The sequence below is a fragment of the Rattus norvegicus genome, chromosome 10 (assembly GCF_036323735.1).
Source record: "Rattus norvegicus strain BN/NHsdMcwi chromosome 10, GRCr8, whole genome shotgun sequence".
Lineage (NCBI taxonomy): Eukaryota > Metazoa > Chordata > Mammalia > Rodentia > Muridae > Rattus > Rattus norvegicus.
In genome coordinates, this window is record NC_086028.1 from 97,675,490 (window position 1) to 97,700,706 (window position 25,217).

The 25,217-nt window shown below is 42.1% G+C and overlaps 1 long non-coding RNA gene across 2 annotated transcripts; it reads right to left on the bottom strand.

The window, feature by feature from the left end:
* Nucleotides 1–664: 664 nt before the first annotated feature.
* Nucleotides 665–25,217, bottom strand: LOC120095207 (uncharacterized). 2 transcript variants are annotated; one of them, XR_010055466.1, is made up of 3 exons: nucleotides 24,731–25,217; nucleotides 22,772–22,860; nucleotides 665–1,167 (listed from the first exon to the last, which is right to left on the bottom strand). It is a non-coding gene; the product is annotated as an uncharacterized LOC120095207 (long non-coding RNA). The 2 variants fall into 2 exon arrangements; XR_005490518.2 differs by lacking the exon at nucleotides 665–1,167 and adding an exon at nucleotides 2,265–2,538 and having other exon boundaries at nucleotides 24,731–25,204.

Sequence of the window (25,217 nt, forward strand, 5' to 3'; positions counted from 1 at the left end):
GCTAATAAAAATTCCACCATGACATGGCTGATTGGAGGGGAGGCTGCGGGATGGAAATCCAAGCCACGCCTCTGCCTCTAGCTAAGCTTGTCCCAAACGCTGGAAGGAAGTAGGAGTCCAGCAAGAGAAAGACAGAAAAATCTCTGGGGTTGTTAAAACTAATTCAAGGGTAGATGGCTAGAACTCTTAAATGGTTTAATAAGCCCAGACTCTGGACTGTGATTGACTGGACACCTACCCTGGAAAGCTACGTGGGGAAAGCACAGACATCATGCTTCCAGTAGAAAAAGCACCCGACGTTCCTTCTAGCCTTATGATCACATGGCTGTTTTCAAATAGTAAAATGCATATTTAGAATCCAATCAGCTTATTAAAAAAGCTGACGTACCTGGGGCGGGTACACGCCCTCTTTGTCTCTGGATCGGTGCCAGTCGGAGCTGTAGCCCTGAAATATCTGTCTCATGCCTGGCTGGCTTGTGCTTGCTGAATATGGATTCAGAGGGTGTTGACGAAGATCTCTTAACACCGGTGAGTCATCTATCCCTTTCCCAACCGAGAGACTCCTCAGTTCCCAGAGTCTCCAAACCCTGCCTGCTCCATGGTTTCTCTCCCTGAGTGGGCAGCTGATCCAATTATTCATTAATGATCACAGACCACACACGGCAATGAGGATGTTATTTTAATGAATTTATATTGGAAGTCCTGCCACTGGGACTGAGGACTTGATTGGCTTATTTCGGTTAATACTTCAAGTAGCTTATCCAATATCCATTATCCTATTCTTTCGTAGTAATAGAAGCCCGAATTTAATCCACGTGGCAAGATGCCCAGCCAAAAGACTTGACTTGCAAACTCCCATATGCTAAGGGTGGCCAATAAGGTGTAATTTTGAAAGCGGGAAGGAGGTGTCTTTTGAGAGATCCAGACTGGGCCGCAAAACGCAAGGCACGCATGCGCCGGCTCTTCTGTCTCAAAATTCCTGGTATTTTCTGCAGAAAGTACAAACCCAACGGTTGAAACTCCAGCTGTCACCTAGGAATGTAGGCAGAAGAGAAGGATGGCTGCGTCCTTTAAGAATGGCGTTGCAAAGAGATACCAGGCATAGCCTGCGTTTCTGATGACCCCATTCTAGAGTCGGACCTCTAGGCCACCTTGCCTCTGGATCGACTGCGTTCAAAAAAAGAAAGAGACTTCATTTATGTGACATTTCCTTTCCATGCTAGATTGGTAAGCATTATCAAGGCCCAAGAAATAGAAATATTTTTTTTATACCAGCATGACCTGTGCTCCTCTGCTTTAAACGATGTAAATCTCTTAAAGGGGAAATCAGTTTCGTTTATATAAAGGGGCAGGAGGATACCACAGGCACTCCTGTGGAAGTCTGAGGTCAACTTGTAGAAGTCAGTTTTCTCTTCTATCGTGTGGGTTCCAGGGATTGAACTCAGGTCACCAAGCTGGGCAGCAAGCGCCTTTATCCACTGCACCATCTCAGTGGCCCTAAACCATCTTGATTTAAACATAGCTGACAAGGTGATACACTAAATTGGCGTTTCAACAAACAGAAAGATCACCATCTTGTGACTGAGATGTCTCTCACCTTTGAATGATGTGCCTGACCTTAGACCAAGTTACTTATGATTGCCCCCACCCTCCATGTTTGTGACTGGATAGAACTGTACTGACCTGCTAAAACTATTGTCAAGACAGCAGTGCTATTTAAAATGGTTACGGTAGAGAAGGAACATAAGAATGAAATTGTTTTGTAAATATGTATTTCTACTTGTCTGTACTTATATATTTGTATGAGTGAGTACAGCCCACACGTTCTCTGAGGGTACCCTCAGCGACCAGAGGATGATGTAGAACTCCCTGGATCTAGAGTGAGAGTCATTTGTGATGTGTCAGGTATAAATGTCAGGGATCTAACTCAAGTCCTCTGAGAGAGCGGTACTAGGTACTCTTAACCCCTGAGCCATCTCACCAGGCCCCGTGGATAAGACATTCTCTTCTCTTCTGTCTCATATTTGTTGGTTTGAAATCCTTAACTTTTTGAATGTAGGAGATTTTTATGCTCTTCATCCATCCCTGAAACAAGTTAAGCATCTCTGGACAGCAAACATGTAAGCCACCCTCTCACTTCCCTGGGTCCTCAGTTATTAATTTGCCAGGACTCCCCCCCCCCAACGTCTTCCCTCCTTTTGTAAGGAGGAATCCTTACAAAATGGACACAGCATACAAACCTGAACTGTAAGATAAGCCAACCGTCAAAATAAAACTTACGCCCAACCTGTTGTCCCTATCCATGTTTCTTAAGATCATTACTTTCATAAAGGCCAAAGGAAAATGAAAAATACTTCACCTTAGCCTGGAGATGAGGGTGAGTGGGTCAAATGCTTGTCATTCAAGCATGAGGACCCGAGTTCTGGGTTTAGAACTCACATGTCTTATAATCCCAGTGCTTGGAGGCAGAGGCAGAGAATTCCTGAACCACATCAGGCCAGCTATTCTGTTGTGTGCTGAGGTGAATACCAAGAGTCTCTGTCACAAACCAAGCAGAAGGCAAGAACATACATCTAAGATCAGTGTTTGCCATTCATGTGCATGTTACATTTATATACAAAAACATAGACACACACAGATCACACACATACACCACACACACACACACACACACACACACACATGCATTACTCACACCCTTATGCATGTAAATGATTTAAAAACAATCATCTTACTCTAAGTCCAACCCTTAGTTTTCCTTCAATGTATATTTACTTAGTTAGAATATGGTGTCTCTTCATCCTGGCCTCGGTGACAAAGGTCATAGTCTCGTTCAGGAATTCCTGCCACTCTCTGAAGTCACAAGCCATTGCTCAGGGGTCAAGAGCACAAGTCACATCTCACTTGCAAATGTAAAAGTGTGGATTTGGATCCATGCAGCTATATGGCCATGGACAATTAACATTAATCCATTAATGGTATTCATTTTAAGAGCAAATGAGGCCATGCAGAGAGAGAAGACAGCATTAAGACTCATAGAATGATCACTGCCATGTTCGTCATCATTGTCACCGCCCCCTCTGGTAAATAATTGTGCCTCATTGTTAGCAGGAACTCAAGATCTCTGTCCACACTCCCCTCGTACACATCAGAAATCTAATTTCAAGGCTTAAGAAGACAAGAAATAAAGTGACTTATCCAACTCTTTTATTTCTTATCTCTCTAAAACATGTAAAATGATTGCCTTTAGAAAGGTTTGACAGAGCTGCTGCAGCGTGTCAGGTAGCCCGCTTGTCTCCCGTGTAACAGGCTCTTGCTTTGAGCCCCAGCACTGAATAAACCGGTGTGGTGGCTTACATCTGTGATCCCAGCACTCAGGAGGTGAAGGCAGGGAGATGGACAGTTAAAGTTCATGTTCCATTTCACGGTTTGAGGCCAGCCTGAAGACAGGTGTGTCTTCAGTTATGTATTTTGCTCATATCTCTCGGTCCATCATGAAGAAAGGAAGGATCTGGTGCGGGGGAATTGGGACTAGAGTGAACGCACTGGGAAGGGAGGTAAAATAAGAGAGAAGGAAAAGCAGACCCGAGGGAGGAAGGACGTCAACAGTCTCTGCTTTGTTTACACGACTTTGCCAGGCTAATTTGAGTTTCAGCCTGGCACCTTGCTGCTGTCTAGAGGTACCACGTGAAAACCACACCCAGGCCTGGGATCCCATGGTACAATAATAGTCCCTTTGCCTTCTCATTTCTTCTACCTCTGACATAAGAAATAATCTGAGACAAGACCTCAAATTAACCAGAAAAATAAAGTTTATAATGAACAGTTTCAACCTGATGACTTGTGGCATTTGGAATCAGGACGGTCCCTTCTTCAGAGCAGGAGGTAATGTTTCGCTAATGTGTATGAGCCATTCCAGGGCGAGAAATGGAAAGAGAGAAAATAGTACTACATATTCTTTCTCCCTTGGTGTACAATGGAGAAGGCTTTCACCAAGGAAGAATAAATATTATATTTCTTCCCCTGCTGACAGCTCAGAGCCTTCATGTTTAAGAGTTATACCAAGAAGACACCCCTTCTTAGGCTCTCGTGGTTCCCCATATGGTTCTTACCTAGAAACTCAAGATACTTCTGATTCTAACTTTGATAAAGACTCTGGAGGCCAAGCACTGCTTGTTAGAGACTATATTGAACTGATCAACTGATCAACAGAAGAAAACCATCTACATCCATTTCCAAGTGAGGGTTCCACGTTCAAATATTCTCCTGACTTAAGAAAATCACCATGGTATTAGCCTGGAAGAATGCTAACCCTGGTTATTGAGCAATGGCAGGAGTGGTCTACTTAACTCCCATAACCAAATGGAAAACTAGAGTTGGTATCATTTCCTTCTACTGTAGCTTTGGCCAGAAACACCACGCACAACAATTCTGTGTTGCTCAGTCAACATGATATTCTACTGGACTCTGCCATCGCCCAAGGCAATCTATACTGTTCAAGAAGTGGGTGAATGATGTTGGAAATTAAGAACGATTCTAGGACAAAATAGAAACACAAAGCATAAATAAATTATTGACATTCTATTAGGAAAGAGATAACTGTAAGCCTTTTGAGTTGAGGTTTGGTAAGCAACTCCTGGCAATCATAATTCACCTGAGGTCTCTCCCTCAGGGGTGCTTATAATTCCTCCTCTGCACACCCTCCCAGGACACCCACACAAAGTGAAGCATCAGCTGCTCTGCCAGACCGGGACACTAGTGACCACATATCAAACGAGTTCCATCTGTAATCACAGCTCCGTCTACAAGTACCAAATGGTTTGCGAACGTCAGCGAAACTCTAGACAGGCCTGGCCTTGGTACTGGGCTGGCAGCAGACATTGCCCACAGTCGTGGCACATTTTCACTTGCTAAGGAGGTCCTAGATGGCCAGCGCCTTCAGAAGCAGAAATGGAGGAGACAGCAAAGACACAGGAGGCAGAGCGAAAGATGAGAGTGTGAGATAAGGACTCTGTTTTGGGGTTCCTAAAAATACAATTTTATCGTTATAGAAATACAACATTCTGTAGATTTGGATCAAAGCCCACTCATTCCTCCAAGGGATTATTATTACAAAGATCTCTGAGATTTTTATGCTAAGAGAAAACGTTAAAGGGCTGATATTTTTGCCATAGTCTGGGGGGTGTAACCGTACATGGGTAACAGTGCCAGAGAATTGAGAAGTGTATTTACCATGAAAAACTAAACACTGAGGAAAAGACCCTGAGAACAGCTTTTACTCTTAAGCTGGTATTGATGTGGGCATTATGGCCGTGTGTGCTGAAAAACTGGATATGGTTTGTAGGCACTTGATTACTCCTTAATAAGCCGTGTCAGTGATTGTCCTTTAGTTTTGCTATTATGAAAACAAAGACCTGTCAGTGTAAGGAAATGAAGCTAGAGAAGAACAAGACAGAAAAACAGTAGGAGTTTCTGACCTTTAATGTTAAAAGTCATGAACCCAGTGTCAAATTTCTATTGGATCAAAATGATCAGTAGCCAATACCTTTATTCGAAGAAGAAATGGCCACCTCTTTTCCTTTTACAATAGTCTCATCTAGAAAAAGACTGTGGGATGTGTTCATCATCAGGCATCTAAGGAGAGTTTGGGTGCTAGATAAATTGAGGTAGCTTGCATTTAAATCTGGTAAGACTGGCAACCCTAAATGTGAAGACTTTGGTTGATGAATTAATAGATATTTGGGGGGACAATTGGAAAGGAAAGGTCAACCACGAGAAAACTGTCCTAAGTTGAAAAGGCTTTTGTTTCATCTTTCTATAAGTAATCCCTGTTTCTTCCATATTCCCCACTTCGCCGCTGTTGGTGCAAAGTTGATTCCCTGGAAATTAATTGATTGACTCATTTTTAGATAGAAGAGGAAGGTTAACATAAAGCCAAAGTACATAGAGCGTTTGGTTCGAATGCTTTATTTCGCAGACCAATTCCAGGCACACGTCTAACCATTTAGAACACATGCTTTGGACATCGCAAAGCAAAATGCGTTTTAAAACTCAAATACCTGCTGAAGGCCCACCCTGCTGACTCTTAAGTTATTATTCATGCCTATGTCTTAATGGATTCCACAAATCACGTCTTTATTTTTCTTGGTGGCTATTGCTGATGCATACAAATGAGTATCATTTACCAGCACCACCACCACCACCACCACAGCCCCGCCCACCACCTCCATCACCTCTTTGGGAGCCAGAGCCCAAAGCTATAAATATAGCACACCGCTGTGAGGAGGCTCCCTCCCTGCTTTGCTTCACCCCCAGCACGTAATGGATTTCTCTTCTTACAGTTTTAAAAGGATCGGTTAATCATTGGGTCGCCCACGACTTGAAAGTCTTTCATTTAAAATCATTAGTCCGAACAAATTGAAAAAAAAAAGATACAAAAACCAAGTAAATCAAGAAAAAGAAAATTACAACAGGTTTTTATGGAGTTTGGGTGGAAAGGAAAAAGTGACCTAGGCTTAATTACGTAGACTGAGTCATAAGAGGCAGGAAGCAGTGGTTTTAAAAAGTCCAAATGGAGCTGTGTTATATATATATATATATATATATATATATATATATATATATATACATATATGTGTGTGTGTGTGCACGCACATGTGCTCACATGCATGCACACATACACATGCTTTCGTGCACTCACGTATATTTTATGGCGTTAATTTCGATCACATCATGCTGTGTGGGTTGACATGTGAAACTACACCTTGCAACGTCCTTCCTGTGCAATGTTAGAAATCACACTCTCTCAGAAAGGCTCAACTATTTTCAAAATACTTTCCTGCGTAGTCAGGAGGGAGAAGGGCTGCGCAGGTAGCAGATGTTGCAAATCCGTGTGCAGACTGCCGGGAGGAAGAGAGACAAGCTGATCTGATGAGTCTGGATCTGTCCTTTATCACTACATCTCTTTTATGCCTGCTTGCTGACTCACGGGCTTAGCTGCCTTTCAAATGTCCTAATCCCTAAGAGCTCACTTGAGCTTGCATTCTGAGCATGTCTTCTATCGCTCCAGTCAATCCTACCCACTGCATCGAGTTTCTCCTTCCACCATTGAACAGTGGTATCTCTTACACTCAACGCTCCACACGTTTTCATACTCGGGCCCAGTTGGCCCTTCAACCCCATATAGGTCACTCTCCCAAAATTGCTGAATACATCCTAACGGTGGACTTGTGTGGAGATATGAGGGCTTTGCTTTCAGGATTGTAGATCTAATATAATAGCCTCTGTCTATATTTTATTAAACAATAAAGTACCTGTGGCTCACGCCTTCTATCTCTGTAAAAAAAATGTAGGGCCATTAAACATCTGGATACTGTGTTTAATTTGAGAATGATGCCAACGTGTATTTGTTTGGGGAAAATAATAATAGTGTTATTATTTCAGTCAGCATGTCCTATAAAGAAGCCAATCCACACGTTTGAATAATGAGAAGAAAAGTCTAAGATATCAAAAAGGCTCTTCAGCAAACAAGAGGGATGTATGCATGCGTGTATATGTATATTACAAAATATGTGCATCTTTTTCCTACATGTATATGTGTGGGTATGAAAGCATGTGTGCTTGTGCATGTAAGTGTGAGCCCATGTGAGGGTTTTGCTTTTAATACATAGGTGCACATAATTATAGGTCCTGGCTAGTCAAATGTCTGTAGATCAAATCACTGTCTGAAAATAAAGTTAAAACATAATGATGTCAGAGCCTTAAGCCTGAAAGCCACAGAGCTATCTAGAGGCAGAACACTCAGGCACAGTTTAGGGTTATAGTTGTGACATAACCCCTTTCTCTTCAGCAAACCCCACTGTGTGCTCTTTATGTCCTCCAAATGACCAGATAAGGCTCATGTGTGCAATCAAGAATGAAAACATCCCATTGCGAATGTCAATTTCGTCTGTGGAATAGCATGGCAGCACCCTCTACACTAGTGTTTGAGCAAAGCCACACTACACTGATACTCAAAACCAGTGTGTCAAACATCGGCACTTCATCGTTCACAAGATGTAGGTGCTGGGATACAACCTTCCAGACCAAAGCCTCCTCACGTAAGCCCATGATCCAAAAACCACCCACCGATGGACATGAGCACCAAGAAAGCTACAATTTTATTTCCTTTCAAATATCCCCATTAAGCTGACCTTGAATAGTTTTCCAATCATGTGAGCCTTGTTTGGAGGGAACAGAATCACCCTCTTGGTCCAGGGATGAGAAAACCAGAGCCCAGGAAATGCCTTTTAAAAATGAGGGGGGGGAAATCACTTTAGGACAAACATTACCCCAGGAATTGGCATGCATGCCACAGGATTCAGTCTAGGACTGGAGGCAGAAATAGACACGTCTTTCTTTCGGATACACTGAAAAAATTCTACGACAATGACTCAAACAGTTATGTGAGGCTTAGTACTTTGAACACCTGGTGTTAGTGATCACAAACGAATGTCCTACCATTCCCCAACACTAGGGGGTCGCTACGAGTAAACTAAAGGGCTATATGCTGAGAATGGTAGAATTAGATTAACCTCTCAAGGGATAGGGTTGGATCACTTACCTAATAGCCTTGGGACTTCCTGGGATCTACTTGAGAGACTACGACTCGAGTAGTCTCACTCCCAGGAACCACTCTAGACGTGCAGGACTGAGTTCACATTGCAATAAGATCCCATGGAAAAAGATATGTTCATTCAGAGGCAAGAACTTTAAAGTATCCAGAACACTGTCTTAGGAAGTACTGCCTTACATCATTTCTCTCTTTCAGTATCTGGGATGGTTTCTGCTGTTGAGAGCAAAACTAAGGTCAACTGGCTTTATCTACTTTAAGTGAATATCCGCACTGAATGCAAAAGGCTGTCAGTGCTTGGGCTGTGTTTCAAGTCCTTAATCTCTTCTCAAGTCTCTTTTTATGTATTTCTCTTCCCCCCCGGGGAAAACGGGGAATCCCCAAAGGAAGTTCAAATTTCATTGGACTGAGATCAAAATTTCCTGTGTTTCGAAGTCAACCACCCATCATAAAACCCAGGGAAAGAAGTGGATAGAATGAGACTTTGCAAATCTAGTGAGTTTGAACTCGGTGGGGTGCAGTGTGACAGGTAATGTAAAATAACTTTCGTCAGCTTAGTTAGCCATAAGTATCAGTAATAGATTTAGTGTTGTTTGTGGGTGGAGTCCCATGTCCTCCGAGACTACATGCCAGAGAAGAGAACCAGGGGGAAAGGAGGGATAAAGGAGGAGAGGGGAAAAGGGTAAAAATTGAGGTGAGACGTGCCAGAATGAGACACTGTATACCATTTGCAGAAGGAGACCTAAGCAAAAGCAATATTTTTAAAGTGCTTTGGCAGTGACCTACACTGACTAACCTTGGCCTTTGGATTCAGACATACCAAGACTTGACATCTAGTGTCTTAAGTGTTTCTTCACCAGCCAGTCTGTGTTGGTTTTCTTAAGTAGGATGGCCATCACAGGCAGAGCCTAGAGTTAATTAAAGGAGATTGGAGATAAGGCATCCATCCCCATACACAACAAATAACAGGGTCATCATTAAACAGTGGCCTTGTTGCTATAATTAGATGTGAATTTATGTCTAAATCCCGACCATGCTATTTAATTCTCAGAAGTTAATTTCTTATAAAGGCATACCACACACAATGATCGGTGAAAAGGGAACGAGCTGGACTCCAGGAAAAGTTGTCCATGTTTCCAAAGCTTCCTGGTTAAAGGCTGTGAATGATAGCTGAGCAAAAGTCATTGTCAAAATAAATATTATAGTCCAAAAATGAGTCAAAGATTTTTTTGCTGGTAATGTAAAATGGTGGGCGTGTACTTTATTATCGCTATGATTTAATTAGATGGATTCCTTAATTTAAGGAACATTTAACTGATTTGGTGGGTGAAAGAGGAGATTGTTCTATGAGGTCAGAGGTGACAAGGAAGAGTCTAATATGGATATCAGGCTTGTGTGGAAATGAAGTGAACAGTTGCCACATTTATCCAGACTGTCTTTTAAAAAACCATCTAAGATAGTCGTCTAATAACCACTGTTAGACCCTGGAGGCTCTGTAAGAAAAAAGTTCTATTTTCAGTTATTACTTATAACTTATTTTGACCAAGAATGTAGATAAAATGGGGGGGGGAATAAGAAAAATTTGAAGTCAGGGTCAGTACTCTGAGGAGCTGACATTGGGATGGGTAACTATGGGAAGAGAGAGGCCAGGATAGCAACAGTTTCAGAGAAAGGAAAACAAGTGCTCTTTAGTAGGGCATGGCTCAAAATGGTTGGTATCAGAAAAGCAGTGGTGATGGGAAGAAGGCTCGCCTTCTCCAGGGTTCTGGTCCGTGTTGATCAAAGGGTTTTGTAGCCGTTGTTTATCTGAGTGCCCAGAAAAGCATGATGTCCATCAACCTGGTTTCACAGGGAGCCTTCAGGAAGGAAATTGCCTTTTCCAAAATAATGTTTTCATTAACCAGAGACTCATCTCAAGGTGAGTGAGCCAGCCATATAAAGCTGGTCAGCTTTCAAGAATAGATCATGAGGTATCACCTCACATGGATAACTGGACGATGACGATGTCGTAGTGAAGAAACAGATGCGGGTTTAAAGTTTACAGACTGACGTAGTGTCTTTTCTCTGGAGGTGAATTCTGGACAAACGTCAATGTCTTGGACATCTAAAAGTTGCTTCTCTGACCTTGTGTTAAAAACAGTTTGTAAATAAATGAATACATGAATAAATAAATAAATATTTTTAGTTCAGATACTTAAGGCCTTCTTAGACCTATTATTGTCTTATATGATGTCTATATCTTTGTTGGCAAAAAGAAGGAGGAGGAGGAGGAGGAGGGGAGGAAGAGGGGAAGAGGAGGGGGGAGGGAAAGGAGGGAGTGGGGGATGGGGAGGAGAAATATAAAAATTCACAGCACTGAATACTTTAAATTTAACTATTAAATCCTGATATTAAAAAGTCAAAGGAACAAAGTGAGGTTAACATTGAAGAGGATGTGAAATGTTTGCATTCTGTAGGTGAGTGAAGCTTGCTGGCGATTAAGTAGCTTTCCATACAATTCTATAAGACTTAGAGTCTCAGATAAAGGCAATCCATGATATTTTACTATTATTTAGCAGCAGCAGCAGCAGCAGCATTGTCCCCCAGTAGACACAATATGCCTCTAAGGACAGATATGTTTTCTTATGTTTAATTGATTTTATAATTAGAATCTTTGTATGGCTATCGTAAGTTTGCCTTATGCTGAGAACAATCTTATTATCAAAAAAATCAAATAGATTATAGGTGTGGTAAGGCGTGCCTACAATTCCAGGCTTAAGAAAGTGGAGGCCGGAGGATCACAGGTTTGAAGCCAGAGTCAGGTGCGGAGGAAGAGTCTTGTTCCAAGAGCACAATAAAAGGAAGAAACAGGAAAATAAAGAGAATTTCAAAGAGGAGAACAATCTGAAGGAGCGTAAATGTTTCAATAAATAGATCTCTCTCTCTCTCTCTCTCTCTCTCTCTCTGTGTGTGTGTGTGTGTGTGTGTGTGTGTGCATATAATGTATGCTTTTCATTTTTGAGGAAAAATGTCATTTCTAAGGAGCAAATGAAGAACTAAAAGAAGAAATGAAGCTACAAATTAATAAGAATTAAAAGCTCAAACTTAATTTAAGAAACTTTGACAGTATAAAAAGAAATAAGATTAAATTTTTCAGTGGAAAGAAAAAGAATGAATGAATTAGTGGTCATTTGACATTTATTACCTTTTGGAGTTTTCATTTAAATGTGTCCCTCAGCTGACTTATTTTAAGTGAAAAACCTTTACGAAGATGGGCATTTTCCCTCAAAGTAAAAGTGCAAAGTAGTCCAAGCCATTGTCATGATGCCTTAATACAAGAGACAAATGGAAATTTCAAACAGGCATGAGATTTAAGTCTGTGAAAACCGGGGGTCATGGGTAAGGTCAGTGTGATGTTTGAACTTGACGACCAACTTGACTCATCTAAGAAATACCTGAGAATTAGTGAAGCATATCGCGGGGTGTGTCTCTGGGAGCATGTCAAGACACACTTACATCATGAAGCCCTATCCTAATCAGTGGGCTAAGTGATGGATTCATAGCAAGGTGTCATTCTTGGGAGCTGGTCAAAGGACTTGGGACCTAGATGAGGGAAATAGACCACTGGATGTGTCCTTGAGGCTCTGTCTCTTCCTGTCTTCTGTTACCTTTCTCTCGCTACTTCCTGTTAATCAGAAAGTGAAGACCACTCTTTTTCTCTCCCTCTCTAAGCCACAAGTTTCTACTCAAGAACCCAGGACCGTGGCCTGAATCACGTGAGACTGTAACCCAAAATAAACCTGTCTTAAGTCATATTTGGATTTTTATCACAGTGATATGGAAAGTAACTGGTATAACCCAGTCAGAGCCCAAAGTAAAATCACTTTTTCAATTTAAAGGTGAGTTAGAGAAATATGCATGTGTATGCATATATACATATACATTATATAGACAAAATATATATTACCATATGAAAATATAGAATTACTTCTTTTGTATATTCTTTGTCTGTAGACCCTGACCTCAGATTTTGTTTTTATTTTCTTTATTCATACAAATAATATATAAACATGAGTTATTTTTCCTTTCGTGCAGTAGCTTTCAACAGTGTATTTTCGATATTTAATGAAATCTGTATAATCCATGCCCCACCAGTTTTCAAGAATGTATAGTCATAGTCCCGAGGAGATGGCTCGGCAGTTACGAACACTTGCTCTTGTAGAAGACTAAGATTCCATTCCCAACACCAACCAAAGGGTCACGACTATGTACAATTACAGTTCCATGGGATCCATGCCCTCTTCTGTCTTTTGCAGGCATTGCATTTATGTAGTGTGCATACACAGACGAAGGGAAATATCCATGCACATAAGATTAAAAAGTAACCATTTTAAGGGAAAGAAACGAATATCTATCCAAGTGCAGACATAGATATTTAATGACTTCATTCATAAAACAATTCACAGATAAATATAAGATGAGTGTCACATATTAGGGGATAGCTAGGGTGGGAGAGATGGTTCAGTGGTTACAAACGGGAATTAACTGTCTTTGGGATACACGGACACTGTTAATCAGGCAGGTAAAGCCTCAGCGTGCAAAGAAATTCCATGTCACTAATGCCAGGATTGGTATACGAGGCATAGCATAACCAGGAGGTTCAAATGCTGATCTTCTGTCAAACTTCCAATCCTGGCAGAAAAAAAATCAGAGTATGGGGATGGCCTTGAAAGATGCTAAATGGGAATGTAGAGCCCTAACCCCAAATGCTTACATCAACAGAGAATAATTAATTCGCTAATAGTCTCTCCTCTTATTTTACATAAAATATTGTCTACGTAATTTCTACCTTCCATTAGAACATATTTTTTTACAGTAAAGACAAAATAATTTTAACACTAACATCTTTGTTTAAACTCATTTGTTGAGTTAAAAAGCACATTTATGGCAACATGTCAACATTAACTTCCTTCTAATTTTGAACCAGACTGGTCTTATACACAGGTTTGATCCTGATATGAGGTCTATATATTGATCTTAGTTTTAAAAAAAAATCAACTTATCAACTTCTGCCCTGTGTATTTGGAATCTACAATGATATATTTGCAGGAAAGCTTTCTAGGTTCCCCTCCCTCGGAAGTCTCCTATGTTCTGTGTGTGCCTTGCTTCTGTGAGATTAAAGACACCAGCCTGAGCCTGAAGTGGACAGATAATCCTGTCCCATTCTCTCAGTGCCACTATACTATCCTCGTCTGTTTGTTTCCTTCCTTCGATTCTACCACTGTTTTCCTCTTCAACCATCTACGTAAAGAACATTGCCTGAATACTTTGTAACGTGTTGACAACAGCTTAGGTAAAATGGTAAATAGTGATTTCAGTAACCCACAGGAGCAGTCTTAGGCTACACTTAATGATGCCTTCCAGGAACAGGACAGATTTTGTCAAAATGAACAGAATAAGGGACAGATTCAAAAGTTTTGACGTATGTGTCTATGAATATGTTTGTGGGCATGTGTGCAGGTGTACACGTATGTAGAGGCTGATATAAAATGTCTTCCTCAGCAGCTCTCCAACTTCATCTTTGACACGTGGTTTGAACCCAGAACTCATTGATCCATTTGGGCCGATTGTTCAGCCAGCTCCAGGACCCTCTGTCTCCCCAGTCAGTGCTGGAATTAGGCTAAGTCCACTGGATCTGACTTTTACATGGGTGATGAGGTTTGAACCTTGTGGAGCTAGCATTTTGTCAACCGAGCCAAGAACCAGGCCTAAATATGAAAATATTAAGTTTTTATTCCTCAGTGTAGAAAATCTGTTTTTTTAAGACTCGTCAGTTCAGACCCATGTGACATGTTTTCCGTAGTTAGGATGCACAGTTACGCCATTCCTCTAAAGTAAACCTGATACTCATGGTCTTTTTTTTTCAGATGGAGTATCTAGCTTCCAGCTTTGACTGTCCCCTAAGTATTACAATCCCGTGTCTGTGGCAATGCTACATAGAACTATGTATGGGACATCTTTCCGAGGTCTTCAAGGTCCTGGAAATATGTGTAAAAATGCCAAAGTAACTTCAAATGAGGTGGCAAGATGAACCCCATACATGTGGAAGATTCTGGAACCTCATCCCCAACGTGGAGTAAAGACAATGAGAATTTGCTATTGTTTCTTTTCCTCTATCCCTCCTCTACATAGACACCTATGTGGGTGGCTCTGAAAACATCCCTTGCTTAGAGACTGCTTTCAAGACTTCTGTTTGATTTGCTAGGAGTCTACTGCACTTTGGAGCAGGGTGGCCTGAGCTTGCATTACTCTGAGCTGACTCTGAACTTGGGTATGACATAGAAAGTTGGTCCTCATTACCTAGAGACTCATAAAATATTAAGATGGGCATAGTTGGGAGCCTATTGTTTTCCTTCCCAGGGAAATTCAAGCAGGACGTCTCTACGCCATTGTTACTGTTATTTGCGGTACTGGGAACTGAGTCCGGGGTCCTGTGTGGTCAAGCTAGTACTCCACTGAACTCTGTCTCTAGATTGGTTTTACATTGTGCCATCTGCTTGCCTGTTGTGGTGATTTACATAAGAACGGCCCCTATAGGTGCATATATCTGAATGCCTACTCACCAGAAGTAGAACATTTAGAAAGAATTATGAAGAATGGCTTCATTGGAGTAGATGTGGCCTTGTTGGAGGAGGCATATCACTGGGAGTGGACTTGAAGGTTTCCAGGTTTAGTCTCTTACTCTCTGTCTGCTGCCCACAGACTAAGATGTAAAGCTCTTAACTACTGCGAAGACTGCAGGCTTCCTGCCATGACGATCATGGACTAGCCCTCTAGAACTCTAAGCAAGTCTCAATTAAATGCTTTCTTCTCTAAAACTTGTCTTGGTCATGGTATCTCCTCACAGAAATAGGACCATAACTAAGACACTCGTAAAGACAAATACTGTGCTGGATAACTTTGAACCCAAAGTAACTGGTAGTGAGAGGTTAGACCTGTAATCACATGCTCACAGAGTTATTCCTTCAGAGAAATACATTCTGTTCCCTAGTTTAGTGACTATAAAGATCTCACTATGCCTGTTACCCACACAATTTATTTACCAATAAGAGATGCAGAGTTTAAATGCATATATACACACAGGAGTTTACAAGTAAAGCTAGTGTCTACATAGTTCGAGCAGAAGGTACTGGCTTCCTCTCAGTGATGGTACTTACAAAATGGCTTTACGATCTGGGAACCATTACCTGGGTTATTCATTAGTCTTCTTCCAAATCAAATTATCTGGTAAACTGAACTAGTTATAAGACCCCGACTTTTTTCCACATTTGCTAATGGCAATACAGCGTCTACTTCACGTAGATTTTGGGGGAAATGGCTTTGGAAGTGGGGATGTTTCTTTGGATGAAGGGCACATGTAGCCATCATAGGTTGCCAGAAATTAATCCTTGGATTTTTTTTCAGCTACAAAATGCAAAACATATCTATCCTGATATTTTTCTTAAGCCTTCACCTCAGTGACGAAGCTGGGAGGACACATGCAGGTCTATGTACACACAGCTGGTACTGCATACTTTTGGTAGAGTCATAGATTCAGGGTCCCTGAAAGCAAACCATTTGCAAAGTTTCACTGCAGTCTATGAGGGAGGAGGAATGTCCACACATGTAACATAACTATGTTTTTCAGTCACTCCAAGTAAAGTAATAGCTTACTTAGGTTGGCACCTGGAAGACCAAATATTACTTTTACTTAAGCGAATTAGCAATTATGGATCAGGAAGAAATAGTAGGACCAACGGAGACCTGATGCCTATGTGATGTTTTCCCAAATTGGGCCTTATGTGGACCATGGAAAGAATGTGTATTATACCTATGCTGTGTGTTCCCATGCCCCCCCTACCTAGTTTATGAAGGTAATTAGTACTTGCTAAAATTGGACCTCACACTCACTGTGGCTTAAGTCCCAAGTAATGGTTCCTGGTGCAGAATACCTTTGCACCTCAGTGGGGGAACCTTTCCCTGACAAGGATTATCCAATTAAATTAGAAATTTGGGTTTCTGGCAGAATGTATTTTTCCAGAGGACAAGAGAGTTAAGTTGACCGACTTTATGGTGGCTGGCTAGGGGGAGATGGAGAAGCGCCAGCTAACCGAGGAGGGAAACGGAGATGGGTACCCAACTGCTTTTTTAATTTCTTGCAGTAGACTCTGTGCTCCAGAGCCTGACTGGGAGACTGGACTTTCCTAAATTGCAGTCACCCTGAAATGTTTGTACAGGAATCATTATAGACCCGTCGTGGCTTGCCTGACAGAGGCATATTCCCACAGACAGAACAAAGGGGCAGGTTCAGCAACGGGTTACAGACTTGCAGTCAGCCAGACACTGACAGTCCTCGAAGGCCGCTCAGGACAAACACAGCTGATTGCTATTATTTTTGGACAGCACCATTCTGACACCAATCATTGTAGACTGGTTGCCTCTCTGTTCTGTCTTTCATTGTTATCCGAGTTCCTATTTACCTACATACAATGTGATGCTGTATATGTACATATGTACATAGGTATACACACACACATACACACACACAAACACACACACATATGCAGGACAGTAGTTCTGTTGTAGCTATTTGTTTATTTTGCTTTGCTAAGCATTGTAACTCTTATTGCTGTTTATCAACATATATTAATGCTACACAAGGCAGGTATGCAATGCACTTTGATAGCATTCATCCTCGTTACCCTCTCGTCTCCCTCCCACTCCAGCTGACCTTCTTGCCAACAACTCTCCCTCCTACTCTCATGTCTCAAAAAAAGATTACTATAGAGAAATTTGCAATCCATATCCTTCTAAGAGGCCCTCCCCGTGAAGAGTAGAACCTCACTTCCCCCAAGGTGGGCTAGCCCATAGCTCCACATAGCCCATAAAAACGTCTCGCCACTTTTGTTCCCATCATATTCAGATAACTTAGCAGAAACTACAGATTTATGTTCATGTCTGCCTTCCTCATTAGAGGTTGAACACATTTATAAATAGCAAAGGCTTCAGCTCTGGCTGAAGGAAGAGAAGGGAGCCCTGGGCTTTCCACTTCCAGACATGAAGCCAGCAGTAGCAACTCAATGCTCTTGGGTATGTGGAGTGGTTGTGCCATTTTCTCTCTTTATCTTTCTTTTTATTATTATTTTTTCACATATTTAACTGTTGACTGGAAAAAAAAAACATGTTTTGGGAGCATCTCAGCTCTCAAGAACCTCAAAAGCTGAAAGATTACGGCTCCAAATTCACTAGATTTTAAGGGTCGAGTGCTGCCCCAAGGAAGAGCCCTGAGTTAGTTTAGAAGAACCACTGAGGGGGTGGAGAACTGGAAAACCGGAAGAGAAAAGGGAATGGGAGAGACTCAAGTTCTGAAACTGCTCTGAACTGGGATCTTAGGTTACACCTTTTAGCAATAAATAGTCTCAGATTAATAATAATAATAATAATAATAATAATAATAATAATAATAATAAATGCATAAGGAAATAACATGTATGAACTGGCGGTGGGAGACGTGGAATGGAAACCTGTTAAGCATAATGACTGACAGACAGCCTTGCTGTCTGAGAATTTACATTTTCCTGACACAACCCCCTCCCAGCACCTAAAGGGAATTTTCTTTCTTTTTTTTTTTTTTAAGAGAGAATCAAACTAAATTCACTGAATATCTTAAGAGTTTTCAGTAAAAGAGACAATGGGGAATGGAAGTAAGTCGTCCGCCCGCCCCACCCCCTTCGTACCCATCTCTCAGCCAGAGCAAGTGTGAACAAAAGGAAATTCTATTAAAGCAGTTCCCTAGGACTGTGCTTCAGATGCATAAGTAGTTCCTCGGTGTGCTCCTTTGGCCTGTGGTACAATTAATTAGGCCACAGTTGTTTATTTTGAGACATTTAACTAGAGACCTTCTTGAGAGAGAAGCCTTTCCCAGTAGTCCTGCTTGCTCTCATCTAAGTGTGGGAACCTTTATCTAATTGGATTGACTGTAAGTGTCATGATCACCGGGTGAGCTGGGCAGGCAGTGAGTAAACCAGGAACATTCACATGGAAATGAGGTTAATTACACAGCATCCATGCATCTAATGGCTGCACCTGCAGGGCCACAACAACCTCCCTTTAACTCACTTTCACAATTAGAAAGAGCAGCTGCATTCGATTCCACAGTTAGAGTTTAAAAATCTGTAATGATCCCCAACAGAATAGGGGTGCCGAGGGTGGGAGAGAGGAAGGGCAGGATTCTTCCCCTTCACATGTCCTTCCCCAGCCACCTGCTGATTGTGCTAATCTGGGAGAATCTTGGGCACTGGCACACAAGCACAAGAACTGCAGCCGGTCCTGGCTGTGTTGCCCAGCCCCATCTTCTCCATGCCATCTGACTAGGATTAGAAGTTCTCATCTGTCAAGATTAAGACAGTGATGGAGATTTACGATGAGGAAGGTTAGAAAAACTTAGAGACTAGGAAGGTATTTCCAGTACTCAAACTTCACTAGAAAGTGCACAAATGGTGTGTGTGCACTCACGTAAACATGTGTATGCATGTATGTACATGGGTGTGTGTCTGCCTACATGTATCTTTAATACATACATGCAGATTATAAACACTAGAACATGTAAATATGAGGCTGATGGTTCTCAACATTTGCAATCTACAAATTGGAAAGCCAGGGAAATCTACTTATAGGTAGTTTTGTGCCAGAGAGAAGCAGGCTTTGAGTCTGTGGAAGAGCCAAGACTTCACTTCAAGGTTCCTCAAAGGAAGAAACCTGATGCCCTAGACTCCATGGCAATCAGGAAGGAAACATTTCTTATGCAGGGAACCCCGGCATGTTCGTTCTATTCCAATGCTGGGCTGGCAAGAAGAGCTCAACCTTAATGAGAGAATTGCCACCTTCTTCACTTAGCCCATAAATTTAAATGTTAAACTCATCCCAAACATCCTCACCTAGAGTCATATTTGATCATAACCTCACAGACCAATCGAGTCATCAAGTCAGTCCGCAAAATTAATCATCGTGCAAGTCATGAATGGATTGCTTGTGAATGGATCGGTAGGATTGAACAATACCCTGAAAATCACAGTTGTCTTTTTATTCACCCATCCCTTCCCCATCCACACTATCAAAACTCTCCAATCCCCATCTTCATTTTCCTTTCTTCATAGCAAAAGAGCATTACGTAGCATAGGTACTGTTGTATGACTCTCCACAATTTAAACCATGGTATGGTCATGCTGAGTTGGTATGTTCCCCTCTATTAAATACTCAGCTTCTGAACTGGGGAGAGCTGTATATTGATATCAGCAAGGTTGTTGGTAAACCAGACACTTGTGTAGCCAAGTGTCTACCTGGAAATAGGTCATTACCGAACTAAAACTGTTAGTCCCACGGTTTCATAGTCAAATCCATTTGGAGACCCAAGGGATTTCCCCAGCTGAGAAAGATAATGGGCTGTGGGAAATGAAAATCGGCCCTCATATGCCTCCATGCTGGAGCAATGCCCCCAAGAATCTAAGAACAATCATTAGAGAGGAAATTTGGATGCTTATGGGTAATGTATGTGTTTTCAAAGGGACTAAAGAGATGGTGTGGATTCACATTAGGATATGCAAATTTTAAAACCCATTAACACACACACAGATACACACACACACACACACACACACACACACAATATAGTGTTCATTCTTTTGTCTTTAACAAAAGCATGTCACTACATAACCTAGGCTAACTCCAAACTTGTGATCTTCCTGCCTCTGTCCTTCCAGTCCTTTGTTCTAGATCTGTGCCACCAAACCCTTCTCAACTTGTATTCCTATTAAGATTTTGTGGGGCACAAAAGGCCAGCAAGAGGAACAAGCCATCTAGGTACAACCTTTGACCCTCATCTACAAGGAGCTTAGAAGTGGTTTTCCTTAGTGCACTGACCTCTCCGTGCTGCATTACAGTAACTTTGGCTACAGTCCTTTGGATAAGAGGAGAACCTAAGCCTGTCTTAAAGAGAAGCCACCCAAACTCTACAACCTGTCTCAAATACAGCTCTACACATCCAGCACTGCCTAAAGAAAGACATCAAGGCACTTTTCATATGTGTTGGGTAAGGTGATGCATTGAGGGTCATTGTCCATAAAGAAAAGAGAAGCCTGATGTCTTGCTCAGCACTTCACGTTAAGGCTCAGTATCATACGCAGTTGAGAGGTGAATGGCGCTTTTTCCCACAGAGTAAGCAAGCAGAACTTGTGTTGTTTTCTTTTTTTTTTTTCCTTTGTAAAACGGATTGACTTCCTGTCCTTCCAGCTGTCTAGACACAAGCCTATTTGATAAATGTGCTAAAAACACCACACTATCTCCATTTTACACACATCCAAGAAAGATAAGTTGAGTTGCTTTGACAAGATTCGTGCCTGGGCATGTTACTCACAGCTGTACCTCCTCAGAGACAACAAGAGAGTCATGTCCCAGCCAGAGACTCCGACCTCAAACTGTGTTGCCATCATGAAGGATCGTTTGCCAAGGCATGGAACACCGACACATAGAAAGGCACTCGGGTAAAGTGTACCCAGAGTGGGAAAACATAGACCTGACTTATTACAGGCAAATGGATGCGAAGAACTTACTTGTTGCTCTTCAGCAGTGACACTCTACTAGTTCCTGCCTGACTGCGTCTAACCCCTGTTGTGGAGAAGCTAAAGATCACACAACAAACAGAACACTTCAGTGTCTCGCTGCCATCACCAGTGGCTCTAGAGTTATGCTCTGACTATCTAAAAACTACTTATATTTAACACAACCTGAAAACCGCAGCCTCCCAGTGACAGCAAAGTGTCCGTGGGACACAATGTAGTGTTATCGGTCCTGGAGAACCCTGTATGTGCTTTCAAAGGCCACCATTTGCTTTAATTTGGATTCTCAAAAAAAAAAAAAAAAAAAAAAAAAAAAAAAAAAAAAAAAACCAAGAAAACAAAAAAGCAGTTCCCTCAAACAAGACTTCTGTTTACACTTGGGGTGGCTTCCTTGGCTTGTTCTGTTTTGCAAAAGTGCAATGGTTCTGTAATGTGTTTTGGTGGCATCATTTCAAATCAAAACAAGGGACGTGGTTCTCCAAACTAAAACCAGAGGCCAAGCCGAATAAGGACTTGCTAAGTGAATTCAATCGGTTGCTTATTTCCACCACACAGTCCCACCTTCCTTTGGGAATCTATATTAAAACACAGCACACACACACACACACACACACACACACACACACACCACACACACACACGCACATACCAATCTTAGCTATCAGAACATGAGAATATAACATCCTATGAAATAAAAGAAATATTTATATCATACATCACACCTCCCTATTCTTGTCCATATACATCCATATTCTGCGATGTCCCATGGATACCAAAACAAAAAGGTCCTCAATTTTTAGTCATACATCATACACGCATCTCCTAAATACTGTAAAGATCCCCTTAAAATACTTGCTTGACATTTTGTAGGTAGTATTTAAAAAACTTCAACAATTGCAGAATCAAAATAATAAAATGTCTGTGATGCTTTAGGAGTCCCAATTTCCCCACCAATATTTTCCACCTCTGTTGTCTAAATGTGTTAGTGTAGAACCTGTGAATACTAAAGGCTGAATGCAAATGTGCCCTTTTGATAGTTCTGGAAGAGCGAGGGTACACAGAGGCTAGGTGAGCAGTTTAAGATGAGAGACAAATGAATCTTCACCTAATCTAGCCCGGTCTGACTTGTTACCTTTTTTATTTTCTCCTTGTGAAAGAAAAACAAAACCCTCTAAAGCTGGTTCGTGGTTGTCAAGTTAATCTATGGTCCAAAGAAGAAAAGAGCCACTAACCCCTTACAGAATGGAGGAAATCACACAGACGTGCCCACCCTGGATCTAACATTCTACATCTATGTGGTTTGGGAAGATATGAGAGGTTTGAGTTGTACCAACATTTGGAAGAGGCATGGCTACAGATGTAGAGACCCCTACAGTAGCTATGGATGTTGCTAACTCAGGCTGGGCTTTATTAGTTTAAACATTTTGTTCTCCTTTGTCCCAGACACTGGAGAGAAAAGAAAGATGGAAATGTTTTACGGAGGCTACTTGTAAGGTGTGCCGACCACGTCTGTAGTTCATTCACTCACCTGCTCCGTCAACAATGCTCCATATGCAACATTGAACCAATAGTCATTGTGATGCCTTTCTTCTCATAGAAATCACATTCTAGAAGGTTCTGGGGAACAACAAAGACATGGAGATAGCTGCTAAGTGCATGGGAGATGGCTCAGTCAGCAAAGTGCTTGCCATACAAACCTGAGGACCTAAGTTCGATCCTCAGGAGTCACATGTGAAAGTCAGCCATGGTGGGACACTTACAATCCCAGGTCTGGGGGGTGGGGTGTGGGGGAATGGACTCCACATGCTTGTCAGGCAGCCGGCTTAGCTTGACGGGCAAGTTTCAGGGCAAGTGAGAGACCTTGTCTCTAAAAATAAAGAGCCCTTGCCCATGCCACCAAAGATAACATCTTACCTCCATGCCCATGCCCACACATTGAACCTTCATATAAACACATGAATGTACACGTACGCCTAAATAGCTATCCACACAAATAGAAGGCAAAAAAAATATAAACAAGCCTAGGTAGTAATTTTTTATTACGAGAACAAAGCAGAGCAGTACAAGACACGAGAAAGAGTCACCGAAGGGTGTAAGCAGCAGCTTTTGACTAAGCAGTAAGACGAGAACTTCCTGCCACGGTAGTGTCTGACCCGAGGCCCGAATGCAAGATGAATGCATGTTGCTACCTGCACGGTAGCTCCCTGACACGTTTTAAGGCTCCAGTGTCAATCCAATGCCTTTGAGACTGTACACCCTGTCATCCGAGCCCCGAATGGTCTGGCCTTCAGCATCCATCTACTCGGTCCTCCCCACAGTGTTTCTTCTCTATCTCTCTAGGTTTCTTTGTTCATGGCCTTTGTGTTTCTGTAGTTATAACTCCATCCCACTTAATTTTTCTTTCTCTCCAAGTTCTCTCATCCTTCAAGAAGTTTTGCAAATGATACTTCATCCATGCAGCTTTCTCTAAACCGCCTTGAGTGGTCGGTTCATCCTTGGATTCCCGGCTTGAAATGGATATACCTTTCCACGTCGCTTTGGCATCTTCCCTCTCACCCAGTCTCTTAACTGAGCTTTATACAAGTGAGGATGCCTTCCTGTCTTAACCCTTAGCCTCTCTCCTATCCCCTCCGTCAAAGTTAGGCCAGGTCCTCCATGACAAATGTTTAGTGCAGAAAGCTTTCTGCGCATGTGCACATGCGCATTCACGATTACTAAGTAGGAGGTGGGGGCATGAATGGTGATCACAGCAGACTAAGGAAAGGCAAAAAGACTCAGATCACAATAATCTTAATAGAAAGCAAATGCTTGTGGTCTCCTTTGCAATGCTTCTGTTCGATTTTCTAGCTGGAGCTAAGTGTTAAGATGGCCACATTCTCTGATGTGATCCCGACAGAAGCAACTTTGCTTGTGAACTAAGAAATTGTTGCCAACCATGATGCAGTCCAACCCTGCTCGGAACTTCTGTCTGGATGAAGGGGAACATTTGAAAGGGACAGGCTAGCAGGAGCAGCCAGAGAAGTAGCGACAATGCACATTCTGGCTTGCCCCTCTCCTCACTGACAACCTCTCAGAGATGACTAAGTTCATCATCCTCATTTTCAACGCAGCCTCATAGAATATTAAATCTAAAACATGATCTTTGGACGCCATTTCTAAAATGATGACTACCCACTTGAGAGACAACATACTCTCTCAAAAAGGGCCTCATCCTCATTGGGTTACTGCCAGAGACTAGCAATCCAGACAGGTAACTTCAAACCCAGTTTTCACCGCATCTCTGGTTTTCCAGCCTGATAAATAGGAAGAAGTTGTTTTGTTTCGTTTTTAAATTTTGTTTGGTAGTCTATCAAACCATCTTTTAAGGGATTTAGACAGATCGCTCCAGGAGTGGGGGTGGGGGTGGAGCGATCCCTTATTTCCAAAGATATGCAAATGCAAAGGAGCTTAAAGGGAAGGAAAAACAGGCTATGGGGATGCTTCGCACCTGTTGCCTCACCGCTGGCCCAGAGCCAACCAAAACAGAGCAGGTAAGGTGGTGTTGATCTCCTTATGGCTCCTCGTGTTTCAAAATAACTGATTTTCAAGGAGGGATGCGGCTGAAACTGTTCTCGGTGCCACTCAAAGAAGGAACTATGGGAACTTGGGGGGAAAGAAAGAAGGAAGCAAACTAGGCAGGAGCCGGACCGAGGGGAGGTGGGGGCTTGTGGGTGTCAGCAGTAACAAGGGTTGACGTTTGTTCCGTGTTCATCACACAGCCCCGTCTCCTGGAAGTGACTTAAGTCAGAAATTTCCTGTACGGCTCACAAAATCGCAGCCCATCTCTGGATTGACAGGTCGCATTAAATGGTGCCTCCCAGAAAGAGCCGAAACCCCTCCCGGCTTCCCCTTGCTCTGGGCAGGAGAAATGAGAAACCATTTCTTTGAGGGCATGAGGCTTGTTGGTGTTGTTCAGAGCACTGCGTCTCACCACT